This window comes from Anser anser (assembly GCF_964211835.1).
Source record: "Anser anser genome assembly, chromosome: 18".
Classification (NCBI taxonomy): Eukaryota; Metazoa; Chordata; class Aves; order Anseriformes; family Anatidae; genus Anser; species Anser anser.
This window is the reverse complement of record NC_139739.1, coordinates 3,919,079-3,945,249: the sequence shown is the minus strand read 5'-3', so window position 1 is coordinate 3,945,249 and position 26,171 is coordinate 3,919,079. Positions and strand designations below refer to the sequence as shown.

The 26,171-nt window shown below is 45.4% G+C and overlaps 2 long non-coding RNA genes across 2 annotated transcripts in view; one reads left to right on the top strand and one right to left on the bottom strand.

The window, feature by feature from the left end:
- LOC310883684 overlaps positions 1 to 26,171 on the top strand; it is a 51,597-nt gene that overhangs the window by 13,363 nt on the left and 12,063 nt on the right. The window contains exons 6-8 of the long non-coding RNA XR_014573647.1: positions 10,205 to 10,493; positions 12,989 to 13,198; positions 18,430 to 18,569. This is a non-coding gene — a long non-coding RNA (uncharacterized lncRNA). The remainder of the gene's footprint in view (positions 1 to 10,204; positions 10,494 to 12,988; positions 13,199 to 18,429; positions 18,570 to 26,171) is intronic.
- LOC310883682 lies at positions 3,186 to 10,147 on the bottom strand. Its single transcript, XR_014573645.1, has 2 exons — positions 9,279 to 10,147; positions 3,186 to 4,251 (listed from the first exon to the last, which is right to left on the bottom strand). It is a non-coding gene; the product is annotated as an uncharacterized lncRNA (long non-coding RNA).

The following is a 26,171-nucleotide window of genomic DNA, read 5'->3' as shown; positions in this document are numbered from 1 at the left end:
CCCAGAGGCCATGCACTGTCTTTTCTTGGGATGTAAGTGAAATGTTTATATATTGTTGTGAATTAGACACTGCTCCATGTGACCACTGAGGAGGGAAGGGGAGGGATGTTTGCTGCTTATAACTACAGCATGGTTTTGACATGGAACTGGGTTGGGATGTCAGAGTTTGCCTGGCAGAGTTTCCACGAGGTATAACCAGGAACGCATCAACGGCCCTCAAGGTACAGCCACCTCAGGGTGAAAGACAGCAGCTGTTCCATCATTCACAGAAATAGTGATAAAAGAATATAACATATGGCTGAAACTTCAGAGGGGGATTTGTGTTGACAAAAGTTAGTTGCCCTGTTTGGAAATGGCCTAGAGAGAGAGTTTAATGTTCAGGGATTGTACAGTCACAACCTTGATTTTCCATCTGCTTTGATGTCTCAATTAGCAGAACTTGGAGTAAGGGCAAGGGGAGCAACTTCATGGCTGTTTCCAGCTTTTGTGGGGGAAAAAGGGTTTATTTATTAGAACAGGCAGGTCACAATTTAACTGAGAGTTTGTCAAAGGAATTCAGAGCCTGTGGCATTTATGACAAGGTGATGAAAGAGGAGTTCTGATAGTTACCCAATAAGCTTCTTTTTGCAAGAACATAAAGTTAAAGAAAAAAAATAAAAAATGAGGAATTTTTTTTCCATGAATGGGTTCTTGTAGCGTGCAGGCTGCTAACACTATCAACATTGTTTCTGGGGAACTCCAGACATCTAATCAATCTTCATTCTGTAAGAAAACGTTCCAAATTATACGAAAACCACATGGCTTCTCCTGTTTGTAGGGAAAAACCTGACCTGACCCCATCTGTGCTCCAGAATGGTTGAGTCCCCATTTTAGGACTAATTCCAGCAATGCTTGTGATCCATTTTCATTGTCCTAGCACTCAGCAGAAGGCATTTTGTGTAAGGATGCAGCTTTCCTTAAGTAAAGAGAGAGGTGTTCCAGGGAACACATGGAAGGGAAGATGGAGTTGGAAGCACTGCATTGCACATCCAGGCTGTTCCCAGGCTGTTCGTATTCTTTAACGTGTAGAGGTCTTGGCAGATGCATTCATGATCTTTGCCTGGTGTAGAGAACGCCCCATTTGCCTCATTACGGCTGCATTCTCTTGCTTCAGCCTCTGAGAATTATGTCCTGTTTTTTTTTGGTGGGGCCAGGAATCGGAGTGTGTTGGGTCAGGACAGTATCACCACTGTTTCTGAGGCACCTCTCGTCCGCCTCCAAGGCCTGGTCTGTCACCCATCGAGGCTGTGCGCTGGAAGCACAGCTGTGAGCACGACCTGAGGCTGCCCTTCAGCACACCGCAATGACCAAGCAATCCTGTTCACGCAGGCAGGTTGCTTCCCGGGAAGCCTTGCTATAGGAAGGAGGCAGACAGATGAGGCCAGAGGCTGTATCCAGGGCCATTCCTCAACCCTCTCTTTAGCAGCAGGGGAGAGCATTAAGGATTTTTTGTTGGGGGCAAATTAGGAACATTCTGGTATTTTCCAGATAGCTCTAGTCACAAGAGGGGGGCAGCAGGGCAGAGCCACAACTTCCCAGGCCAGCACTGCAGTCCTGCCTTTCTAATAATCTGCTTGAGCTTCTTTTCCCTGGAAACTCCTTGATGGCAGAGCTCCCCCACAGGTTAAATTTCTCTGGCACATGCTGGCTTGCTGTCTGCTCGCGCTCCAGCACTGGACCGTGGGAGGCCAGCCCCTGCTGGCTGCTTCCATAGCGTGTGTGACAATCCCTCATTTGGTTGTGGAGGGGCTGGGAGCAGTTGTCTTCAGACAATACTTCTTCCAAAACTTTGAGGACAATTGCTTTCATTTGACCTTTGTACACACATCATGCAGACATGGTAAGTGTAAAATAAATATTGGTTTTATTTATAAATATACATAAAACTATATATATAAATGCAAGTTCACAAGGCAAAAGCAAATTTTCCTTTGAAGGAAAGGGACTTCTGCTAAGAAGATGTTATCCTTTGAAGACGAGTAGCTTGTCTCATAAATTACCCTGCTGTTTCCTCAAGATCTTGTGTAGAAGTTAGAAGTGTGGCGCACCATAGGCAGTAGTTTCAAAGCCCCATTCAAACCAAAGCAAACTGCAACAAGTTATCTCTGGAAAACAACTGAACTATGAATAGACCTGGAGATTTAAAAAAAAAAAAAAAAAAAAAGGAAGAAGAAAAAAGAAAAGCTATAGAAAAGACAAATTAGTCAGCTATTTTGAAATAGGCTTTAATGATAGGGCTTGCATCTAATTTTCAGACCGCAGCAAACATGGAGGAAGATGTTAGGTTCCAAACCTTGGTCTATGAGAGAGGAGAGCAGTGTGTAAATAAAATTAAAGGCAACATGATGTGACAGAGCACCAGACGGGGATCCTCCAGGAGGCTAGACCAGCAGGGTTACTGAAATTTCTCTGTGCCTCGTATTTTCCTGTTGTATCACAGAGGACATAGCACTCTCTTTTGCTGTTTGCTTTAACACTGATCAGTTCAGTTTCTCTCTTTAGCAAATAGATGCAGATCACCAGAGTTGAAACTAGGAATGATTTTGGGAATGGGAACAACACAGCATCTGACAGAAGCTAGAGAAGATGCTGGTAGCAGTACCTATTATCACAATATTATAGACAAACCATTCACCAAGTTTCAATCTGCTGAAATCCTCACACATGAGGAACCCCTTCAGTTATTTATAGCATTAACTGATTCAAAGATCATAAATCCAATTTCTTTAAGTGATTTATTCTTTATTGACGGCGCCGGATGCACGGGGGATCTTTCCGCCTATCGTGCATCCCGAAGTGAAAAGCCATCCCAAATTTATACATCACAGTGATTAATATTTTATTAACGCCTATACATATTCATTATCTAACCCCGCCTACTCTCGCTTCTCATGCTAATCAGTTTTTTGTGTCCTGCGCCTGCGCAGATCCTCTCAGTGGTCTTGGGCAGGGGTCGTCGAGCTGTGGTCGGTGGTCTCAGAGAGGAAGGCCATAAGTCTTCCTCACAGTGTACTTTTCACCCTTGGTCAGGATTCTGCTGAATTAGCTTTCTTCCTAACTGCAAGGACTGTTTTTTTCTTCGAATCTTCTGCTCATTATTTTCTTATCTTGGATTCCAATGTCTTGTTCGAGATATATTGCCCGTATGTCCTATTTTGAGATACATTGTCCGTACATCTGCTTCCTGCCCTACACCTAATGTTCTGTTCTCCTTTAATAGTTTCATTCTTAACCCTTTCTTATCTGGAATCGCCTCAGCTTCCCTAATCAATCCCCCCTTTTCTTTTCCCCATGCAAATTCTTTTGCATTGCATGCCCTTATCATTAGCAGTATCGCAGTGACATACATACAAATATTCCTACTACCAATAACATAACCAGATCAGTAAAAACTTGTTCTAACTATTGAAAGTTGGGTAACCATGAAGTTAACTTATTCCATATTTCCTCAAAGCCCCATGAAATGTTATCCTTACTAATCTTATACAGAAAATTTATCATGAGGCTCTTGCCTTCCTTGATCTCGAGCTTTTGACCATTATTAGTCCAAAAACAGTTAACTGCTACAGTCTGTGTTAATATACAATTATACCAACAATCTAATTTACCTGGGCGGATACAACCTTCTTGTTGGCCACTTTTGGAAGTTGGTTTTACTAAAATCCCCGTTGCTTTCTCGTGGGCTGTTCCATTAATCATTCGGCACCCTATTTCAATTTCGTCCCCTACAGTTCTTTGGTGTATCCACCCTACCCTTCCCCTAAATTTTGCCATTCTGATAATGCATGTAAATGATCACCATTTGTTCGCCAAATAACCACAACAGCTAACTTTCCATTAATGTTCTTATCCTCCGTGGTTATGGCTTCAGACCAAGGCCACCCACCATTCTCTATCATCATAGAAGCACCTTCCAATTCTTGAATCACAATTACAACTATAAGCCACAGAAATAAAACAATTCTGTTAACTAAATTTCTGCTAACTACATTACTAAATACTCCTGACCATAGTGTCTTCATTTCGCTTGACTGAACTTTAGTTTCAGTTCACCGTCACCCAGCGTTACTTTCCAGGGGGCTTTTGGAGCTTTCTTCACTCTCGAATAATGGATCCAGGCCGTTTGCTCCTTAATCTTGATGGCGGTATGTGTTGTCAGCAGCACCTGGTATGGTCCCGTCCACTTTTCTTCCAAAGGGCGACCTGCAAATGCTTTTACATACACATAATCCCCAGGTTTAAAGGGGTGGATTGGTTGGTCCAGCCCTCTAGCCCTGGTTCCTGAGACAACTTTAGATATTTGATCCAACTGTTTTTGGAGTCCTATTAAATAATTACACAAGTATCCCGACCCCAGTTGCGTCAGGTCCTCCCCGCTGAACAAAAACTGATAGGGTCTTCCGTATAATATTTCAAAAGGGCTTAGATTTTCCTTTGTCCGTGGTTTTACTCTAATTCTAAGTAAAGCCAAAGGGAGAGACTGAGGCCATGATAAATTAGTCTCTTGCCCTATTTTGGCTATTTGTTGTTTGATTAGATGATTCATCTTTTCCACTTGTCCGCTTGCCTGTGGTCTGTAAGGGGTATGGAGTTGCCAGTCTACCCCTAAGACCTTACTTACTTCTTGAACTATTTGCGCACAAAAATGAGAGCCTCTATCCGAGGACATTGCTGCCGGAATTCCGAAACGCGGTATTATCTCATTCAGTAAAACCTTAACCACTTCTCTTGCCTTGTTGGTTCGACAGGGAAAAGCCTCCGGCCACCCGGAAAAAGTATCTGTCAAAACCAACAAGTATCGATACCCCCCTTTTCTTGGCAGTTCTGAAAAATCTATCTGCCATTGTTGTCCTGGATAGTTTCCTTTACTGATTATTCCGAACTTTACCCTATTTTCTGTATTAGGGTTATGATGCAAACAAATACTGCATTGCTGGGTTACTTGTTTTACCGTAGTATACGGATTTCTTCCCACCAAGACTCGACTCAGATTTTTATATAAGGTGTCTGCTCCCCAATGAGTCTTATTATGTTCTGCCATGACCATAGGCCATATTAAATTAGAGGGTAGTACAACCCTATTATCTTTCAGGTATACCCATCCATCACTCCTTGCTTTTCCTCCCAGGTCCCCAATTAACTTTTGATCTTCCTGTGTGTACCTAGGTTCCTGTCCTTCACCTAAAGTTTGTATTTTACCGTCTGGTATTAAAGTGAGCGCTTCTGCCTCAGCCAATCCGGCCACCCTTTTTGCTTCTTGGTCAGCCAATCGGTTCCCTACCTCGAAGTCAGCGGTTCCTTTTTGGTGTCCCCGGCAATGTATAACAGCCACCTTCTCTGGGTGCTTTACCGCTTCCAACAACTTCAAAATCTCCTCAGCATATTTTATTTGTTTTCCTTGGGCCGTTAATAATCCTCGTTCCTTCCAGATAGCCCCATGTGCATGCACCACACCAAATGCATACTTAGAGTCTGTCCAGATATTTACTTTCTTTCCTGCTGCTAGTTCCAATGCCCGCGTAAGGGCAATTATTTCTGCTTTCTGAGCAGACGTCCCAGGGGGTAATGGTTTCGACTCAATTACCTGTTGAGTGGTCGTCACCGCATACCCTGCTTTGCGTTGTCCTTGTTTCACAAAGCTGCTTCCATCAGTATACCATGATTCGTCCGCGTCTTCCAAGGGCTCCTCCTTGAGATCTGGTCGGCTAGAATACACAGTTTCCATAGTTTCGATACAATCGTGGACCACTGGCTCGTCAGGAGCGTTACTAAGGAAAGAAGCTGGGTTCACAATGTTAGTAACCACAATTTCTACGTCATCTTGCTCCACCAGTATTGCTTGGTATTTTAAAAATCTTTGAGGGGATAACCAGTGTGCCCCTTTCTGCTCCAAGACTGCCGAGACAGTGTGTGATACCAGCACGGTTATCTTCTGTCCCATAGTGAACTTCCGAGCCTCCTGTATATTCATGATGACAGCGGCCACCGCTCGAAGGCAACCCGGCCAACCTTTACTTACTTCATCCAGTTGTTTAGAGAAGTAGGCCACAGCTCTCCTGTAGGGGCCCAGCTTCTGTGCCAGCACCCCCAGAGCCATCCCTTGTCTCTCATAGGAGTACAACCAAAAGGGTTTAGACAAGTCCGGTAGACCCAAAGCTGGTGCTCGCATTAACTCCAATTTAAGCTTCTTAAAGGCAGCCCGTGCTTCCCCCGTCCAGACCAATTTTGATTGGTTATTCTTGATGAGGTCATATAGGGGTTTTACAATTAGTCCATAATTATTAATCCATAGACGGCACCAACCTGTCATCCCTAGAAAAGTTCGTAATTCCTTAATGGTCTGTGGTTCTGGGGTACGGCAGATAGTTTCTTTCCGTTCTGTTCCTAACTCCCTTTGTCCCCCTGAAATCTCAAACCCCAAGTAAGTTACACGTGACTGAATCAGCTGAGCCTTCTGTTGAGAGACTCGATACCCATTCAAACCCAGAAAATTAAGGAGACTTATCGTCCATTGCATGCAGCTGCTCCTATTCTCAGTGGCTATCAAAAAGTCATCAACGTATTGCAGCAGAACTCCTTCGGTGTTTGGGGCCTCCCAAACCTCAAGCTCTTTTGCTAGTTGATTCCCAAAAATCGTGGGGCTGTTTTTGAATCCCTGCGGCAATACGGTCCAGGTCAATTGAGCCTTTCGTCCTGAGTCTGGATTTTCCCATTCAAAAGCAAAAAGCTTCTGACTTTCTGGGGCTAAAGTCAGGCAGAAGAAGGCATCTTTTAAATCCAGTACGGTAAACCAAACTAAATTATCTTTTAATTTAGTCAGTAATGTGTACGGGTTGGCTACCACAGGGTGTATATCTTCAGTGATCTTATTTATAGCTCTTAAATCCTGCACTAATCTATAGTTCTTCCCATCTGGCTTCTTAATTGGTAGTATAGGAGTATTATATTCAGATTCACACTCAACCAGCAGTCCATGTTTTAAAAACTTATCCACTATCCCCTTAATTCCTTTCCTGTCTTCTAATCTTAGGGGATATTGCTTAATCTTAACTGGCCTTTCCCCTGGCTTTAATCTCACCACTATCGGGGCTGCATTTTTGGCTCGCCCAGGGATGTCAGTAGCCCAGACTCCTGGGTAAACTTGGTCTAAAATCTCCGAAGGTACTTTACCGATGGGGTCTGCTTATATCAGCATTAAGCTTAGCGCGGTTATCAGCTTTTCTTCTCTCACTTTTAACCCCACCTTCCCTTTTTCAAAGACAATTTCCGCTTCTAATTGTTCTAGTAAATCTCGCCCCAGCAAAGACTTCGGGGATCCTGGTAAATATGAAAACCTATGTATTCCCATCTGTTTCCCTAACTTATATTTTAAAGGCCTTAGGAAAAAGGCTTTCTCGTGCTGGCCTGTAGCTCCTATCGCCGTCACAAAATCCTCATCCTCTGGTATCAATTTCTGGTTTAACACAGAATAAGTCGCTCCTGTGTCAATTAAAAACTCCACTTCCTGTCCTGATTTCCCTAGCTTAATTTTAACCAGCGGATCTGCTAGGGTAGAATCCCCCGGTCCACTTCATTGGTCGGGAGATACACTAGCTACCATCAACCTGTTCTTCTCCCGTTGTTTCGGACATTCCCTTTTCCAATGACCCACTTCCCTACAATATGCACACTGATTCGGTCTCAGAGGAGGCTTTACTGACCTTCCCCTTATCCCATTCCCTCTTCCTTTTCCCCGAAAAGGTTCTTCTTGCCTCTGTAAGGCCGCAACAGTTGCCGCATCAATAGCCCTACCCAGCCTTTGTTTCTCATTCCCTTCTCGATTCCTAAATACCCTCCATGCCTCTTCCACCAGCCTTTCTAAATCTCTCACATCCGGCTCCTTCATTTTCTGAAGCTCCCGCCTTATATCGTCCGCAGACTGACCCAAGAACAGTGATACTAGCTGGACTTTACCTTCCTCAGAAGAGGGGTCTATCGTTGTAAATTTTTGCATTGCTGTCCTTAGTCAATTGAGAAATTCTGACGGGGTCTCAGTTTGCCCCTGTTTTATGGTATATAACCTAGACCAGTTTACAGACTTTGGTATCGCACTTTCCAAGGCGATCCTAATCCATTCCTGATATCTTTTTAATAACCTATAATCACCCTCATCATTATAGTCCCAGTTTGGGTGTACTCTGGGCACATATACCTCCACAGTTCCAGGTAAAACTCCTGACGTTACCTGGGTCTGTACTTGAGTTTGTGCATTCTTAATTACCAGTTGCTTTTCCGTTTCCTATAATGCTGCCAGCATTATCTCTATATCTTTCCAATCGGGATCTAAATTCTTTACAATCAGCTCAAACCTCCGGGCCACTGATTCTAGATCATCCCGGTATCCTTTCACAGCTTCCTTCCATGAATCTAACTCAGCAGTTGTGAAAGGTACTTTTATCCGAGCTGGTCCGTTAGCCCCCATAGCCTGTCGTAACGGGGCTTGAATAATGGGCCCGACCTTACTTCGGGTTCGAGCCGTGATCGGGGTAAAGTCTCCATTCCCCCAACTCTCATTTTTCTTATCTATTCTGCCGTTTCCTGAGCTCGCCCCCACGTCTCGTTCTGTTATCTGGGGCGGGAGGACATAATCCTCCATTCTCTCCTCTGACTCATTCAATTTCAAACATCTCTGCCCGATACTGCACGCCGAACAACATCTTTTCATTTTTCCTGCCCCTTCCTTCTTCATATCCTTTTCTGTTGCCAGGATCAAAGGATCCTGTGGGGCTAAGTTAATTCCACACTCCTTCTGCCATTCCGGGTGGTTTCTCAAAGTGAAAACATATCTGCATATGACACCTCATCCCACTTTCCTTCTCTCCTTAGAAACAACATTAACTGTAGTAAAGTATTATAATTTAAGGTTCCATTCAGTGGCCATTTCCCTCACAATCCAACTTATAAAGTGGCCACCATTGATTACAATATTTTATCAACGTTTTCTTATTTTCAGTTCCACCGGGGGATCCCCCTATATCTTTCCAATGACTCAAGATACATCCCAACGGGCTTTTCTTTGGAATCCCACTACTCTGCTGCCCCCCCATGTTACAGTTCAGAATGTTTCTTGTTACACAATACAAGCCGGCAGCTTTCCACAATAACACCAAGATCCTAGTAACGTTATAAAGAGTATAATCAAAATCCCAAAGACAATAGCCAAGGTCAAGTTCCACATGTAAACACAACGTAATACCAACCTCGCATGCAAAGGTTACTTGTTTCCCAACAGCAACTGAGTGCTTTCCAAAAAACCAAATGCCGTCCTGCAGAAAACTTTTACTTTCTGACTTACAGACGACCCCAATTGACCGGTCAACCAAATAAACCAAAATAAAGAATATAATCACTTACAATGATGGGGTCCGTGTCTGCCTCCGCAGTGATCCGTTGAGTCGAGGAGTCCCTCCGGGAAATCCCGGGGGTACCCTAGGGAGTCCTGTTCCCAGCGGGTCCTGCGGTCCGACAGAGAAGAAGTCCCATCTGGGGTGCCAGATTGATTCAAAGATCATAAATCCAATTTCTTTAAGTGATTTATTCTTTATTGACGGCGCCGGATGCACGGGGGATCTTTCCGCCTATCGTGCATCCCGAAGTGAAAAGCCATCCCAAATTTATACATCACAGTGATTAATATTTTATTAACGCCTATACATATTCATTATCTAACCCCGCCTACTCTCGCTTCTCATGCTAATCAGTTTTTTGTGTCCTGCGCCTGCGCAGATCCTCTCAGTGGTCTTGGGCAGGGGTCGTCGAGCTGTGGTCGGTGGTCTCAGAGAGGAAGGCCATAAGTCTTCCTCACAGTGTACTTTTCACCCTTGGTCAGGATTCTGCTGAATTAGCTTTCTTCCTAACTGCAAGGACTGTTTTTTTCTTCGAATCTTCTGCTCATTATTTTCTTATCTTGGATTCCAATGTCTTGTTCGAGATATATTGCCCGTATGTCCTATTTTGAGATACATTGTCCGTACATCTGCTTCCTGCCCTACACCTAATGTTCTGTTCTCCTTTAATAGTTTCATTCTTAACCCTTTCTTATCTGGAATCGCCTCAGCTTCCCTAATCATAACTCTAATCATGTGAGCTGAAATCTGTCCCCATGTTTTTTTTTTCTTTTTTACAGTTGCTGCCCCCACTTCTACCCAATCCACCAAGTTCAAGCAGCCAGTTGCCCCTGAGAACGTTAATAGACCTTAGTGATCCTGACCAGCCTCACCTGGGGCCTCCACCACCCCCTCTCTGCCTTTGTGCGGCATGGCTGTATATAAGCTCAGACCTGGGCCTCTATTTCCTTCTCAGGTCTTTTGTAGTGACATGTGACCTGCTGCATCAGCATGGTTTTTTTCCAAGATGATCTGGACTCAGCTGAAGTTGGGTGCTGCCACCACGTCTGCCCTGCCCGCCCCTCTCAGGTACTGTGGGGCTGGGAGTGGGTTTCCAGGAGCCTGGCACAAATCATGCTTGAAATCTGGTGCCCAGCCTTGTAGGGAGCAGCTGCCTATTGCTGCTCCCTGCCAGAAATTTGCATGGAGGATGCCCCCTTTAGTAGGGGAACTATCTTGAGTAAATGTAGCCTTTAAGGTCACAGCAACCTCAGGCTTCTCTTGCTTTCCTAGCCAGATCTATGTGAGGCTCTCTGCCTGTTTCAAGACTGGCTTGCTCTTGTTACTTTTTGAATGGAACATCAGGTGTCTGGAGGAGTCCAACAGAGCTTCATAGGTGCTTCATAGCACTGTTAGTGATGTGCTGCTCTGTTTCTTGGGCTGTTGCATTTGAACTGTGTTTAACTGCCCTCTCCAGCCCATCAGGAGGCCAGAGAGCTGAGGACACAACCCCTGAGCATTTAAAAAATAAAAGATCATACAAGCAGATACAACCACTTGGAGCTGCTTCTTGTATGCATATGCAAGTCACATCTGGATTGTCAGGCATGGTATCTCTGGATCTTACCCCAATGCCAGGGGCTGCTGTTGCCAAGTCCACTGGCATGCTGCCTCCCTGGAGCTGGCTGTACTGCTGTCCTCCACCAGTGCCTTGGCTGTGCAGCCCAAGTCTCACTTCTCACACGTAGACAGTGTTAGGTGTGAGTAGTTCCAGGGTCTGGTGCTAGACTCTCTCCTCCCACAAAAGAGGGAGAAAGAAAACAAGTCCTTTGACGTCAACCTTGCAGAAATGTTTTCCTATTGAATGAATGTTTTTCTAAATATAAAATACCTGCCATCTGGCTAAATACACCACAAGGAGAAAGAGGTAGTGTCTGGAGCAGGTAAGACTGCCTGGGCCTTCTCTACCATGTTTGGAAAAACACAGTCAAATGGAATATCCTAACATCGGTGCCTCAGCACTGCTATACTGGTCTCTGTTGCCCTGAAAACTTTGTTACCAGCATTCATATGACCAAACTGATCACCTGCTATATTTATTGTTGTGTACAGGCTCAAATGTCTCCCAGACGGTCAGTCTGAGTCACTAGCTACAAAAACAACTGCCTTGGCAGAAGTCATCTGAATGCTGTGCTAAAAGCAATTTGGTCTAGGTGGGAGCCTGAGAAACTTTACTCCATCCTGATACCCCTCTGGCCTTGGACCATGTTTACCTTTCTCCTGATAATCAACTTTATGATTTTCTGGTGTTCCAGGATCAGATATCAATAAAGGCTCTGGTATTCAATGTGCTACACACCAACTCTCTGAAAACATTGCAGGCAGGTCTCTGGGAGATGTTGAAGGTATTTTGGCTTAGGCAGGCACAAAGGCAGAGGCACGTGTCCCCTCGCGACTGACTGTGAGCCATATGAGCAAGTGGTTTGTCCTAGGGGTAGGGTGAGGCCTAGATTGCCTGATTACTGGTTCTTTTTCCATTCTACCCTGCATGCTATTAAAATACACCACAATTTTATTTATCCAGGAAGCTAAGGCTGGTCTAAGAGCCAAACAAGTCCCCCTCAATGAGGGGAAAAAGTAATCTTTTGAACCCTTTCTGTGGAATGCACATTTGCTCCTTCTTTCTTAAATAATGTCAAGGAAAGCTGAGAAAGTTCAGCAAGGAATCTGTCCTGCCCTTTCCTTGTCTACCTTCGGTGTGTTTTTGTTTCTTTCCAAAACAGTTAAATTTCCGGACAAAGAGAATTGGGACTTTGCTTTGAGTTTCTTGGCTCTTCTCAGTTCATGTCTCGCTGGCTATTCCTTTATTCAGACAGAGGCTTTTGTGCGCAGTATATGAGGTTGAACCGATGGCAAATATTATTACAGTCTCATATTCTGAATCAACACCAGCCAAGCCGCCCTTCTAGACTGCTCTAGCAGGATTTCATGTCAAGTTGTTCCCCTTCTCCAAAGATCTGATGACTGTGCCCTTCAGCACAGTCATTTGAGTCCCTTGACTCCACAGGGCAGGACTGTGAACAGTGCTGTCAAGAAAAAAACTGCCTTGCGGTTACTCGCTGCCTAACTTGGACTGGGCTGCACAGCTGAAATCAGGTGCTTTGTCTGGGTGAGCTGTGTGCTGAGGTTTTGAGTGGCCTTCTCAGTCAGAAGAGAGAAAGCAACAGTGAGATCTGGGCCCTGCTCATGAAGCAGAGTGTTCAGAAATGAAATAGGGTTGAAGGAAAGCAGCTGTTCTAGGGACAGAGTTGTTGCATAGAGAAACCTAGAAATAACTGGAGGATAACATCCAAGACCAGCCTTGAAGTTGCTAACAGACTGTTCATCAGCTCTCTCATTATCTCACTCTACTTCTTTCATCTGTTTGTTTTGTTTGTTTGTTTTACACTTTGTCTTGATGCCTTCTTCGTTCAGCTGTTCCACAAATTACTTCCTTGCTTTAACTTTCAAGCCCTCAATGGCTGTTATTTATTTTCTTTTTCAGCTGGTCAATTGTTTTCATCCTTTTCTCTTCTCTTTGGCAGGAGAAAAGAAGAGATGACAAGCATGAGAAGGGGTGTGGATGGAGGAAGTCAAAGCATCAAGGAAGCTAGTCCCATCCCTTTATGGAGAGGTATCCTGAAGAAACTCATCCTGTAGTCAGCGTTCCTCCAGTGGCGATTACTGATATCTGAGGAGACTGTCCTGTGGCATACTGTCGCTGCAGCAGAGCATCTTGCTGGGAGAAAATGTTGGTGAGTGCCTTTTCCAGTTTTTCAGGGGCTTTATCCTAGTCTTCAGTAGTGTGTGAACTGAGACGTGACAGGAGTATAGGCACTACTAAAGCCCTAAGATACGGTGAAGTGCTAGACTTGATACTGGAGGAGGAGAGGGAAGTCAGCGTGGTTGCCTCTGGGCTTTCAAAAAAGGGTTCTTAACTTCACCGTTCAGTGGAATATGAAGCTTTGTGAGCCAGTAACTGCAGTATCCGTCTAACTGCTCATCCCTCTGCTTCCTTCTGTGTCCCCGTTAGGCTCCATTGATGTGCCTTCTCTTCCCCTGCCTTGCAGTTCATAGTTTCAAATGCAGCCTTCACAGTGGCTATCTTGTGGACGCCTGGATGCAGCTGTAGCTAGACATGGGTCTGGCCATCCCTGGGAGATGGTCCTTCTTCAGTGTGACTCTTATCTCTGGGGGCTTTTCGGTAGGGCTTTTCTAATCCTGTGCACTTTGGAAAGTTTCCAGAATCTCTCTGCCCCTTGCAGACTCAGAGGCTAATGTGCACATTGCTTTAATTTGTTCTTCAAATGAAATCCAATTATACCTGTAGGTGCCTGGCTGTTAAGTCAGTAATTTACTTCACGGTAGCTTAGCATGTTTTTTAAATGCCTGTTATGCTAGGGGTTTCTGTTCACTGCAGGAATGTGCAAACCTGTAAAATAATACTGGAAAGAATTTCTGTGGGGAAAAAGAGGCCCAAGGTGAACCATACTTTTTTTCCCCCGTTCACCCATAGGGCCATAAAAGAGCTAACTAAAGAGCTATAGGGTTGGTGCTGCTTTACAAGCTTTCTTAACTTGTCAACTCTACCATAGTTGGTGTGTGTACTGGGTACAGATCTGGGGAGAAAGAAAAGGGGCAGAGGGTGCAATACAGGACTTCTTCCTCTAATCTCAAAATGATATCTGTGTGGTTTGTATGGGGTGGGATGAGCTTCAAGTGTAAAAGCATTTCTAATCTTAAAACATCTTCCCAGCCATGCTAGTGGGCTTGGAATCTCTCTCCTTGTGTGAACTGCCTTATCTTTTACAAACTCCTTAGTGACACTGCATTTCTTCATGTCTTGTCCCTCTCCCCTGCCCTTGATTTGAGCTGTCCTTGCCCACATAAAGCGAGTTTTCTGACAGGGGTGGGACATACTCCCGCAGGGAATTTTCACGCCCTGTTTTGCCACAGTTGTAGAGACCTATTGCACAGGTTGAACCTGCGTTTTCATACTGAAGGAATCAGAGCAGTGCCACTTAAATCAGCGAGGTAGTGCCTTGGGAAAACAACAGATAGGGAAAGACTGAGCAGTGAGCCAAAGAAGGAGGGATTTGGGCTGAGAGGTGGCAGGGAGACAGCATGTTCCATTCTGCTCCATGCCAGCAGTGCTCTGAAGCCATGGGCAGAGCTGCATGGAGTAAATGCACTTGGAGGAATCCAAGCAGCAGCTGCTGGCAGCTGCAACGCCGGTTGTGCTGAGGAGGCAGCCCTGCACAGCCTATGAGGACTGCAGGAGCAGTAGTAGGTTTATGCTGCAGCAGCCAAAACTTAGTTTAAACAAACCAAAAGCTGTCTAACCTCAAAGCTGCAGGCATTCATCAGCCTTTACAGAGGCAATGTGTCCGGGGGCCAACTGGGACTTTTGCTTGAGGATTTATCCTGCAGGAGCCTTTGGTTCTCAGCTGGATTAAAATTCTAGGCAGTCTTCTGCACACAGGCTCACTGATCTGGAAGGATCTGCTTCTGAGGTTGTTTGAAGCAGGACCAAGGATTTTTGTGGAACAATTCTAAATGCCCAGCATGGACAGAGCAGCACCAGTTGTTCTACAGTGGCTAGATTGGAGTCCTTTCCAACACACATGCTTTTACTCGCTTCTTGGGGACTTGTGGTCCCCAAATGTAACAACTCTTCCTCTGATTCGGTCTGTGTATTTTCACAGACATCTTTAAAACTGAATAGCAAAGTATTTCAAAGCTTTCTCAGTGTTAGGACTGTCTTTCTGGGCGGTGTGGCTTAGACTGGATTGCTGTATTCCATATTACTCTGTTCAGTAATAAATGGTATTTACTTCATTGGCAGCATTCCCCTCTTTGCTGGCTACCCACTTACAAAGTAATCAATGACACTTAGCTTTAACAGGAGGCTCAAGCAGTCTGTTAGGGACTGACATTTTTCAGATGGGATGAAAGGAGAAGAGAATCAAAGGACACTGCTTTGCTGGGAACAGGACAGGGTCACCTCTCGATAATGCGATGTTCTTTAGGACTTTCTAAGAAACAAACAAGGCTACACTTGCAGTGCTGAAATCTTAGTAGCCTCAGGCTTTTGGAAAGCTCAATTTCATTTCGATTCTGGCATTTACTTTTGTTTGCTTGGACTATAAAGACCTTTTTATTCTGATCCTCAAGAACTGTTTACCATTCAGCACATGTGGTCTGCATCGCTCACACTAAAATCTTTTGAGGACTTGGCAACCCTTTTTAGTTCTCTGATCAATGCTGGCTAAGGAACAATGGCAAAAGCCTATGGAATTCTGTTGCCCAAAATATACTGCCCCTGTTCTGATTAACTAGCAACCTCAGCTGAGGTGTAGGGGTTGCTGGCTTGATTTTCAGTGGTGCTGGTGCAAATCTGGAGTCACTCTGCAGAGCTGAGAGGAGGTGTGTCAGTGTAAAACCAGAGGACAACTTTGCCAGCTGCTTATGTGTCTGCATTGGGAGTTAAGATCCGAGCTTTGCCTTCTACCCTGATTTACAGCTTAGTGCTTCTGCACACTGTTGGTGCTTTCCTTTAGCCAGTTCTTTGGGCAGCTGCCCTCGAAGGATGCACAGAGCTGGCACCAAGGCCTGAATCCTGTAGGATCCAACCTGGGCGTATGCTGGATTGAGCTTAATTGGAATCTTTTCATGAAGAGCAACGCTCGGGCCTTGTAATAGCTTTATTCTGAGCTCTCGGCACACAGGGTATTAAAGGATCAAGAGTTGGCTTCAGCGACTCTGCGTAGGTGAATGTAAGAAAGTTAATCCAAGGGGAAAAAATATTGCCTTCCTGTGGCAATTCTAGTTTAGCAGCCTGGAAACTTGTCAGTCACGGAAGCAACTCCCAGTGCTGAGTATTGCACTTCAAACGGCTGGGAGAGGTGTTTTCTCTAAAGCTTTGGACATTCCAGAATCTCTGCCTTGATGTGCTGCTCCTCTCGGTGAAGGAGCTAAAGCAACAGTTTGAATCCAGATTCCTTCACCCTCAACTACAGGATTCGTGGGTCAGGTGCAGAGCTTGTCACCTTCTTTATTAAGGGTCACGTGAAGTTGCTGAGAACTCCAAACTGGGGGGAAGAAGCAAGAATCACGCCTCTTAGTGGCAACATGCACTGGCCAGTTTATCAAGAGTTACCCTTAGCTGGCTTCTGTACATGCTTGAAGGCTCACATTCCCCCTCCTATGAGGAGGACTGCTCCCAACAGGGCTGGTGTGTTGGCTGTTCACGGCAGTGAAGGACAGAGGCCAAGCCCTCGGCAGAGCTCAGGTAGAATCATGCTGCTGGAGGTCCTAGGAGTGTCCTCCCTGTGCCCTGACCTGCTGGGCAGGGAGCTGTGAAATCAGAGAACGTGAAACCATCCCCAGCCAGATGGCTTCCAGTTGCAAGAGCACTGCACTGAAGCACGGTCATAAAATAACTAGATGGCATTTAATTTCACTGATGCTTTTGTGTGGCTTTGTAGAGGCCATAGCCTGGCAAGGCACCTGCCTAAAATTAAGCACACGACTACTTTTATTCCCTGCTTTGTTTTACTGAACTGGAGTAAAAAGGCCTGTTTCTCTTCCCATCAGTTTATTCAAGCAGTAAAGCTAAATAACTGTCCACTATGCTTGCTTGCTGTGGTTTGCTTACACCTCTCAGTCTCTACTTTAAAAAAAAAAAAAATTCTTGAAGGGGGTAGGGGAGGGAAAAGTCAGTCACTTCCTCAGGAAACACCTATAACAACAGCGCTTGGAAAAAGTATTCAAGAGAGCCTCTCCTGTTTTTGATTTTTTTTAAACCTCTGCTCTAACTCCACAGCATTCTCCTTTTATTTATTTTTCTTGAGACGTGGTCCAATTTTTTTAATTTTCTCTGAGTTAAATGAGCAATAAGTAGTTTTCAGATGTTGACATAAAGTTAGGTGTACACCTGCTGACTGCCTCATAAAGAATGAAAATGCTTTTAGTTAAAAAATGGCAAGTAAACTAAAATACAGCAATTAAGTTCCCTAATAAGAAACCCAAGCAGCTAAACTATATATGTATTTATTAAATCACACAAGATTTCTGAATGACCTTTTTCATTTGATGGTGCTTCATAAAAGCAGTTCTGATTTCAGTTCTTATTCAAAAGCCTGGTATTCTTCAAGGTTTCGCCAGTCAAAGTGTGTACTTAAAGGAGCTTTCGGATCTAAGGGAGATGAACTAGGTTGCACATCAGTGTAAATTCTTAGGTCCCCAAGACTGAGTATGTGCCTATTGGATTATTGATACCTCCTTGAATTCTTAAGTTATAAAATTATCACTCAAAGCAGAGCAGGTGTGCAAAGCAGCTAAGGTGTAAAACAGGGAAGGTTAAGGTTCTTAATGTAAGTACTAATTCCTTTCTAGTTGTAGAGAGCTTCTGAAGGGTTGTTCAGATGGCTTTCAAGAAATGGTGTTTCAGAGAAAAGAAGTTATCACGATGGGCTGGGCTGCTGTTGCTGGAATTTGACTGTTTCCTAGTAGGCATAAGGCCAAACAAAGATGAGCTTTGGAATGGTGAAACCAGAACGCGTAGTGTGAAGCCAGAGAAGAAAAAGCAGCAGTAAGAAGGGGAAGAAAGGAGGCAAACACAGTGAGAACATAATCTTGTCTGTCTGCTATTGGAAGCTCTCACTAATGAAGCTGGGAAAATGCGAAGGCATTTGATTTCTTTTTGGATACGTTGCAGGACAGGGTAATAACAGCCTGATGGAGACTTTTGTCCAAAGCTCCTGTGCTGTCAGGGTCAAACTGGGGGTCTGCTCAAAGAGGTAGCCTAGTCTCCCACTTGCTGTGTCCATGTATTAAGCCTTATAACTGAGTAGATTCTGCTTTCAGTATACCCTCTGCTTTCATACTGAGTGTGGTCTTTGAATGCTCTCAGGAGACATTTTGTTTGGACTAATGCAGCCTTCCCGGTCTTAATACTGTCTGAGTTAGTAATTTTTTTTTTCAGGCAGACTGTTTTGGACTTGTGATGGGCAGTGTAAAGTATGGGGCCACTTTTCACCAAGACCAGACTGAGTTCAGAGCTGTGACATGTCTGTGAACAGCATGTCAGTCTTTAATGGTTTTCCAGTTAAAAAAAAGAAAAAGGTAAGTCACAGCAAAGGGTGAATTTGATCCCTTCATCATGGGGTGGAGGGGAAACAGAAAGGTGGTCTTGAATTTCAAGCATGAGGCTTGGGTGTCTTTGAACTGAACCTCTGGGCCAAGAACAGTATCTCAGTAGCAGGATATGTGATGTGAATTTTACAGCCTGTAACTGCTTCCTAGTTAGGACAGATACTGATAAGCTCTGTTCAGGAGGTGTACGGAGAACTCCAAAGGTGTTCTTGGTAATGTCTCAGTGGTCCCTTTGCAGTGTAATGAATATCACTTGGCTCATTTAAAATCTATTAGTGCCTGGGGAGTTTGGAATTCATGGCTTTTGGTTAACATGTATAAATCCAGAAAAAAACACATGACATGGTTCTGATCATGAGGATGACAGACTGTCGTGGTGTAACGTGCAAGTGTCTTCATGGTAGCAAATGATGGTGTAATTTTAGGGCTCTGAGGTTGTTCTCCGGACACCCAGTGCCCTGAGCTGGTGGAAGGGGATGGGGAGCTGGATGTGGCCTTCGCTATCCATGAGGAAATGGTTGGCGACCTGCTACGGAGCTTGGATGTACGCAAGTCGATGGGGCCGGATGGGATCCACCCAAGGGTACTGAGAGAACTGGCGGAGGAGCTGGCTGAGCCGCTTTCCATCATTTATCGGCAGTCCTGGCTATCGGGGGAGGTCCCGGTTGACTGGCGGCTAGCCAATGTGACGCCTATCTATAAGAAGGGCCGCAGGGCAGACCCGGGGAACTATAGGCCTGTCAGTTTGACCTCAGTGCCGGGGAAGCTCATGGAGCAGATTATCTTGAGGGTCATCACGCGGCACTTGCAGGGCCAGCAGGCGATCAGGCCCAGTCAGCATGGGTTTATGAAAGGCAGGTCCTGCTTGACGAACCTGATCTCCTTCTATGACCAAGTGACGCGCTTGGTGGATGAGGGAAAGGCTGTGGACGTGGTCTACCTTGACCTCAGTAAGGCTTTTGACACCGTTCCCCACAACGGGGCTTGGACTGGCGTACGCTTCGCTGGGTTAGAAACTGGCTGGATGGCCGGGCCCAGAGAGTTGTGGTGAATGGAGTCAAATCTGGTTGGAGGCCGGTCACTAGTGGAGTCCCCCAGGGCTCGGTACTGGGGCCGGTCCTCTTTAATATCTTTATCGATGACCTGGATGAGGGCGTCCAGTGCACCCTCAGTAAGTTTGCAGATGACACCAAGCTAAGTGCGTGTGTCGATCTGCTCGAGGGCAGGAAGGCTCTGCAGGAGGATCTGGATAGGCTGGAGCGATGGGCTGGTGTCAACTGCATGAAGTTCAACAAGGCCAAGTGCCGGGTCCTGCACCTGGGCTGCAACAACCCCAAGCAGAGCTACAGGCTGGGAGATGAGTGGCTGGAAAGCTGCCTGGCCGAGAAGGACCTGGGAGTATTGGTGGATAGTCGGCTGAATATGAGCCAGCAGTGTGCTCAGGTGGCCAAGAAGGCCAACGGCATCCTGGCCTGTATAAGAAGCAGTGTGGCCAGCAGGTCGAGGGAAGTGATTGTGCCCCTGTACTCGGCTCTGGTGAGGCCGCACCTCGAGTACTGTGTTCAGTTTTGGGCCCCTCGCTACAGGAAGGACATGGACGTGCTCGAGCGAGTCCAGAGAAGGGCAACGAAGCTGGTGAGGGGTCTGGAGAACAAGTCTTACGAGGAGCGGCTGAGGGAGCTGGGCTTGTTCAGCCTGGAGAAGAGGAGGCTCAGGGGAGACCTCATCGCTCTCTACAGTTACCTGAAAGGAGGCTGTAGAGAGGTGGGGGTTGGTCTATTCTCCCACGTGCCTGGTGACAGGACGAGGGGGAATGGGCTAAAGTTGCAACAGGGGAGTTTTAGGTTGGATGTTAGGAAGTACTTCTTTACCGAAAGGGTTATTAAGCATTGGAACGGGCTGCCCAGGGAGGTGGTGGAGTCACCATCCCTGGAGGTCTTTAAAAGACGTTTAGATGTAGAGCTTAGGGATATGGTTTAGTGGAGTACTTAGTGTTAGGTCGGAGGTTGGACTCGATGATCTTGAGGTCTCTTCCAACCTAGAGAAATCTGTGAATCTGTGAATCTGTGAAATGCTACAAAACTACGAGGCTGGAATTGGAAGGACAGCCATTCAGTCAGCGAAGGGTCAGGGTCTGGTCTGCTGTCACACTGAGCAGTTCTCCCAAGGAGGACCTCGGGATGAGGGCAGTCAGGGTTCATAGCTGGAATTCAGACTCAGCCAGCATTTCTGTGCTGTGTGAGTCTGGTCTATCAAAAGGCTACTTGACTAGCCTGTGCTCCTTCTGCTCCTGTCTCCACCAGGCAATGTGCTTGTCCCAGCACCCTCATTAACTGCTGTACAGAGCTTTGCTTGTTCAAATTTCAAAGCACGGTGCAAGGAACGTGAGAGTCCACGGACACGTTAATCAAAAGTCTCACATCCAGGAGTTTGATTTATACCTGTGCACCTGACACAGCTCATGGGGGCTGGTGGCTTGGCACTCGGGCTGCAGGTTGTAAAAACTCTCGCACAGATCCTGCCCTCCTCACCCCTTCCAGCCACATCAGGCTGGAAGCAACTCATATCTGTGTCCCATATGCCTCACATGAAAGAGGGCTGCTCTCAGGCTGTTGATAGGCAGTTGTGAACTCAGAGCCACTCCATGTCTTCCTTTCTCCTTTTCTCCAGCCCAAATCCATTCACTTGAGAAGGATTAGGACACCAAAGAACTCTTGTCCAGTCTCAGTCCACGTAATGCACCCAGGACGGAGTGTAGTCCCTAAACCGAAGTCACTCCCATGAAAAGAAGGGGTATTTTCCCTTGCCTGTCACATCTGCAAGCTCCAGCTGTGATCCAAAAAGCTTAACTACAATTTTTGTTGTCACTAGTGCCTCTTTGTTGAAGGTCTGGTTTTCATGTAGGAAATCCTGTGCTAGAATTACTTCCAGAATATATCCTTCATGCTAGGAAACAGATAAGAAACAATGTCTCACAGTGCCATAGCCTGCCCTCCGTCTGCTGTTCGTGACACGTCAAGCAGGCAAGGAAAGGCCACCAGATTGCCTGCAGTGTGCTCATGACGCTGTTGGGGACATTAGCAGCCAATCCCAAATTCTGAGCTCCCACTTCATTCATGAGGCGTCAGCAAATGCTGGCACCTTTGATCATTTGAAGTCCCAGTTTATAACTGGGGATGCCAAGCCAACTTCAAAGTCTGTCAGTCCCCAGAGCCAGAAAAGGATCAGCAATCACTTGCATGTCATCATGCAGAAGTCTGAGGGGGTGGGGTGGGAGCACATTCCTTCTCTCCCCAAAACTCAAAACTCCTGGGCCATGCCTGGAGGAGGCTGGATGCTTTGGTGTGATTGCTTCTGGTCTTTTCTTTCCTTCTTCACATTGTAAATTATTTAGGTGACAGCATCAAAGATCAGAGAGAAGCACAGGAAAAAAATCTCAAGTAAATGCTTTATATTCCTTGGGATCATCTGTCCAAAGAGCTCTGCTTGCTTTGTGGATACGGGGTTGTGTGCAGCCACAAAACATCCCTATAATAGCTTACAGCTGGGGAAACTGAGGCATGGGGCTGTTAAAACGTGACTTGGCTAGAGCATCTGCAGAGCCTCAGCCAGAACTGGGAGGAGCATCCTGTCCCCTGACAGCTCCTCTGCATCTGCAGAAGCATGCTGCTTCCCTCCAGCAGCTTGCCAAAGGCTGCACGAGGGAGACCCTGCTCCTGTACATCTTGCCTTTACTTTCTTACATGGCAATTCTGCTTCCTTGGCAGCTTGCTGAACAGCACAGCAGAGCTGCTCCACATCTACATCCAGCCTGCTGGCCAGCTACCCCGGCCCCGTATCTCTGATATATTTACATATACCCCTAGCTCTCTGCACTTCCATCCTGAAACATCAGCAGTCTTTTCTGCAAAACCTTGGCCCACATACAGACATTTTGGGGGAGTTCAGATCCATCTAAGACTCTCCAGAGAGAGTCTTAGATGGAGAGCATCTCTTAGAGATGCTTTGAGGGGAGACTTTCTCCAAGCACTCATGGGCTTGATCCTGTACTGTTGATCCTGGATCAACGCACAGGAGTGTCAGTCTCCCTGTGCATGCTTTCATGCTCTGCTTGATTTATCCAGCCACCTGAAGAGAACGGGTGTCTTGTTTTGTTTCTCTGCATCTGCAGAGTAGCACAGTAGGTTTAGCCAGCCGTGGAGTTCAAGGTTGCTATAAATAGTTTTCTGCCTTGTTGTGGGAGTTACCCATTTGTTATAGTTCTCCTCCTTGTCAACAGCCTTTCTCAAAGTTGGCTGTAGCAATAGCTCTGAGAGGCTGTCACCACACAGCTCTCCTTGCAAATGCCCAGAGCACCTGATCCAGCGTGACTGCAGCTCCCTGACTGGAGCAGGGAAGTCTGGTGTCCTGAAGAACCGTACCTGCTCCAGCCACCTAGTTTTACTCCTGTAATTTAATAACATGGCCGACAGCCTATTCAGTGCATCCCTTGCCCTTGAACGGGTTTTCTGGTATCCATGTTACTTCTGCAACTTGCTTCTGCTTCACCTAGGAAAGAAATGAGGGGAGAATTATTTTTAATTGTAAGATGAGGACAGGAGACTTTCAAATGTAAGTTAAGTGTCACAAAACCCATTCAGGAAACACATAAGAGGGATGTCTCCTTTCCTAGCCTCTGTTGCCCAGTCTTGCTTTAAACTAGTCACATACAGCCACTGCAGGGCTGGAACATGGCATCCACTGAGCAGCATGTAGTAAAACCACCTGTCTGGCTTAAACACAGAGCAGCAAATGATTTTGTCTCTCTTGGAAGGTTACAGAGAGTATAGGGAAGCAGTTTGTAACTGGCCCACAGGGAAGCCAGGCCACGGCCCTTAGCTCGGACAAAGATTGCTTGTGGTGGGAAAGGTGATTATAGGTGAACTGAGGTTCCTCACAGCCCTGAGCCAGTAGGTAATCCCTGTCTGGAGTCTGGTTGTTGTTGGCTCTGGGTAGGGTTTTAGGTGCTGGAGAAGGTAGGTGTCCAGTGAGAGGTGACAACGTTTGTGCTCTTGGCAGATCCTACTTTTGTGCCTGCCTGCAGGCAATCTCTCCAGTATGTGTCTGCCAGAAGGGCATTGCTGAGTGGGGTACAAAGCTTTCATCAGGAGCCAAGAAAGGCTTACCTGCATATTCAGCCTCCTCTACGCCTTCGGTGCTGGAGATCTCAAAGGCAACCTTATCGTTAGAGAAGTAGGATAGGCAGTTATTGCTAGGATACCAAGATGGGGCTTTTGGAACCTGCCACTGGCTATTTTTTTTGACTTGGCCAAGTCACGTTTGTCCTCACAAAATGCCTCGGTTTCCCCACGTCTAAAATAAGGATCAGCCCTTCCCTACCCCACCGTACAGTTATGGAAGAAAACCTGGTAGGTACTGGTTTAGATCTTGCAGTATTACTCCCAGTACTGTATGCCTTTAACAGTAATTCATTCCAATAAAAGAAATCAATTTATAGGGAAGCTTTATGTACATACCATTCCTAACCTCACCAAGAGGATGAAACAAAAATATCTGGTCTCTGAAAGAACAAATTAAGGAAATCTTTTCCTAAAGCCTTTCAAAATCATAAGTTTTCCCTCCTGGGAGCTTATGCAGCCTTGGAAAGTAAAGCCAGCACTCCTCAAATAAACCTGTTAACCTTCCAAGGGACTGTAGAACAGCAGACACTGGAGATGGAGAGCATCAGTTCAGTGTGCTGTAGGGAACAGTTCAATTCTGGCTCTTTATTTCTTCCCTTTATCCTGGCCTAGGATGAAATGCTTCAGCCAGGCTGCTCCCGCAGTCCAAGAGCTCTCCTCTGGCATTCAAACAGAGAAACCTTCTTTGTTTTTTTCCTCGACCCCATGTCCCCAAATGCCTCATCCTTCTCGGCTCCATTCTCTTCTTGGTTCCTGCAGCCTCCACATGTGTGGAGACAGAAAATTAGCATTTGTAAATAGGCTAATGAAGATGATTCATACAGAGCTTTCAGGCTGGACGGAGATTCCTAATATCCTGGTTAACTGAGCAACTTGCTCAGACAGGGTTGTTGATGCATGCAGGAGTTGAAGGAATACAAAGAGAAATGTTGGGCTATGGGAGTCATAATGTTCCCCAGCTGATGGATTTAGTACTTGGTGGAACACCCCAAAAACTGGCACCTCATCTGTCCCAGGGCCTTGACCTCTCCCTGAGGACCTGTAATGCCTTAAGCTTTGGATTCTTAAAATCTGAGTCCCTGAATCTGCTGACTAGGTTATGGCCCCAGCGCTGGTTTTGCTTACTCTGAAGAGCTGTAGCAAGCAGGTAATAAAGTCCCTCCAAAAAAAAACCACAGATAACTTTTAAGAGGTAGAATTTAATTGCAGCTTGGACAAACAGTTTTTAGTTTCCATATGAGTCTGTTCTTTCCTATCTCATCTGCAATCTGGAGTTTCACCAGAGATAAACTTGTCACAACCGTAGTCTTACGGGTCTGTGAGTCTGTGACCCTGCTTTCCATAGGATCCTGGCATCGCTGCTGAGATCATGCAATAGCAGCCAGAGAGAGTGCCTCTTCAAGCATGCATATCTGCCGTCAGGCGAAGGGGAATCCAGAGACAGACAAACTGAGGAAATTGCTTTCCTCCCTCTTTGGGGTATAAAGTGTTCTCTTCTTTCAAGTTAATTTGTTCTGTGAAAGTTCCCCTTGAAATCATTTTCCAACTACTCTGAAAGATCAAATAGATTATATTGAAAGCTACTGTAAGATGAAGTGCCCATTTGGATTTAATAAATGCTGGTTTATAGAGCTAGCCTCATTATTTCTTTGGGATAAACCTATAGAGAATGGAGGGGAGGAAAGATTTTAATGTTTCTGAAAAAATTATCCCACGAACAGTAAAAACATACCATAGAAATATACCAGCCACAAAAATGACATCTTAAACACAGTATTTATGACTTTCTATATTTGTTTTGCATAAACTTTTCTGGTTTCTATTACTCAGATTGATTTATGGAGTTTATTTGGAATAAATGTAATGCATATTTAAAACAAACAGAGCCCCGATCTGCTAAGCGCCCAGCAGCTATAAAAGCTCTGTATAGTTCAAACTGGGACCCTCCAAGTCCTCTTTATTGGAATATTTTTTCCATTTAAAAAAATGCAGGAAAATAATATGAAAGTAGACGAAGAAAAGCAATTTGGGGAAATACATCTAGCCAGTGTTTCAACTAGAATTGGTCTGAACTCTTTATTCAGTGTCTCGTTCTGTTCCTTAATGAAACGTTCTTTATCCAGATGGAAACTTTACCACGAATATCCTTTTTCACAGATTTGTTTGGGAGGTGTGGAAAGCTGACAGAGGTTGGAGGGGATTGAAAATTTCTCAGAAAATGTTTTGGTTTTACTGAAATTCATATAACTTTGGAAGACACACCAAACTAGAAACTTCTTAGTAATTTTTCCATGGGAGCATTAACTTCACCCTTCAGAAGTTAAGGGGAGCAAACAAGAACTTGTAGCAATTTTTCTGTAAGCCATCACTGATTTGTAAGTGAGCTAACTGC